Here is a 1,844-nt window from a genome sequence, read left to right on the forward strand (position 1 = left end):
ACAAGTGCCAAATACAGAATCACTTGGACAAACAAAAATATATCCAGATAGCTAACATTTCAAGATCATTCTGATAACTCCTGTATATGTATTCTTGTGATTGTGAGCATGTGTGTGTGTGTGTGTGTGTGTGTGCATGTCATTGTATGTAATTTAAGTTGTTGGATAATAAACTGTGTTTTGTGGTTTATGATGTTGTTAACTTCTGTTTTAAGATGGTTCAGTTCACCTTGTATTTGTTCACTGGGGTTGGTGGAGTAGATATCTGTAAGGTGTTTCATTTTTTTTTCTAGGTTATTTTCCAGTTGTTGTTGCTGTTTTTTCCTGTATGATGAGTATGATATAATTGTTCCTGTAATCACTGCTTTACCTGTTTCCCATAAAAGTGATGGTGAAGTCTCTGGAGAGTCGTTCAACTCCAGAAAGAATGCCCACTCTTTTTTAATAAAGCTGTCAAAGTCTGAGACATGGAGTAAAGAGGTATTAAAGCGCCATCTTTTGGGGGGCTTAATACAAGATTGGGTTTTTAACGTGATAGAGATGGGAGCGTGATCACTGATAATAATTGGATGAATAGTGGTTTCTGTTACATATTGGGTGAGAGATTTACTAATGAGGAAAAAATCAATTCGGGAGAAGGACTGGTGAAGTGGAGAGAAGTAGGTATATTCTTTACGTGCAGGATTATTGATTCTCCAACTATCGCCAAGTCCAAATTGGGTTATGTATTGTTTTATTGTTTCTGTAGAGTGCCAATTTCGTGAAGAAATTGAAGAGTTTGATCTGTCCATTTGTGGGTTAATAACCGTATTAAAGTCTCCTGCAATAATTATACTATTCGTGTCACATATTAATGAAAAGAATTTATGAAAAAAAGATTGGTCGCCATTGTTTGGTCCATAGATATTAGCTAAAGTATATGTTTTGTGGTTAATGGCTACATTAATGATGATAAATCTCCCTTCTGGGTAAGTGATGGATGTATTGAGGATCAATGGAATATTTTTATTTATCAAGATTGAAACTCCTCGTTGTCTGCTATTGTATGTTGATGAGAATGCATTGTGAAACTGTTTAAATTTAAAATGTCCAAGTTCTGAGTTTGAAACGTGTGTTTCCTGCAGAAAGCATATATCTGCTCCTATTTTCAACAGATGGTTAATTATTGAGGTCTTTTTTGCCTGGGTACGGAGGCCACGCACATTCCACGATACAAGTTTAAGTGGTTGCATAATTATAATTATTTGTTATTCGAGAGGTAGCAGAAGAGGGGAAGAAAAAAAAAGTTTGAGTGCACAGTTATCTAGGAGCTGAACATATATATTTAGACAGTTAGAGACAGTCTGCGTTGAGATGACGTTTTTATGTGTAGATGTATGTGTTAAGTGTGAAGTTAGGTGCGTGTACATATAAACAAATACTTTAAAATAAAACAAAACAGACAAGTGTGAAGTTAGGTGCGTGTACATATAAGCAAATACTTTACAATAAAACAAAACAGACAAGTACGGCATTAGATTAATTGCGTGAGTTTAAAGGCAGGTGGAAATCGAGCAGGTGTGTCATGTAAATATATTTTAGCAGTCACTGTTTATTTTAAAGGGGTCATATGATGCTGCTAAAAAGAACATTATTTTGTGTATTTGGTGTAATGAAATGCCGGCGATCCACAGCGCGAAGTTGATGTATTTCCTCAGCGACCAGCACGGATCAGCTCCAGGCATGACGAAACGATATCGTCCTCTTTTGGAAGGCCAAACAAAGTAGTTTCGCTTTCACAACGAAACACACAGCGCCTTCAGACATGGCTGCGGCAACAATACTGCAGCGACAATAAAAGTTAC

The sequence above is a fragment of the Sinocyclocheilus anshuiensis genome, unplaced genomic scaffold, assembly GCF_001515605.1.
Source record: "Sinocyclocheilus anshuiensis isolate Anshui unplaced genomic scaffold, SAMN03320099.WGS_v1.1 scaffold2191, whole genome shotgun sequence".
Taxonomy (NCBI): domain Eukaryota; kingdom Metazoa; phylum Chordata; class Actinopteri; order Cypriniformes; family Cyprinidae; genus Sinocyclocheilus; species Sinocyclocheilus anshuiensis.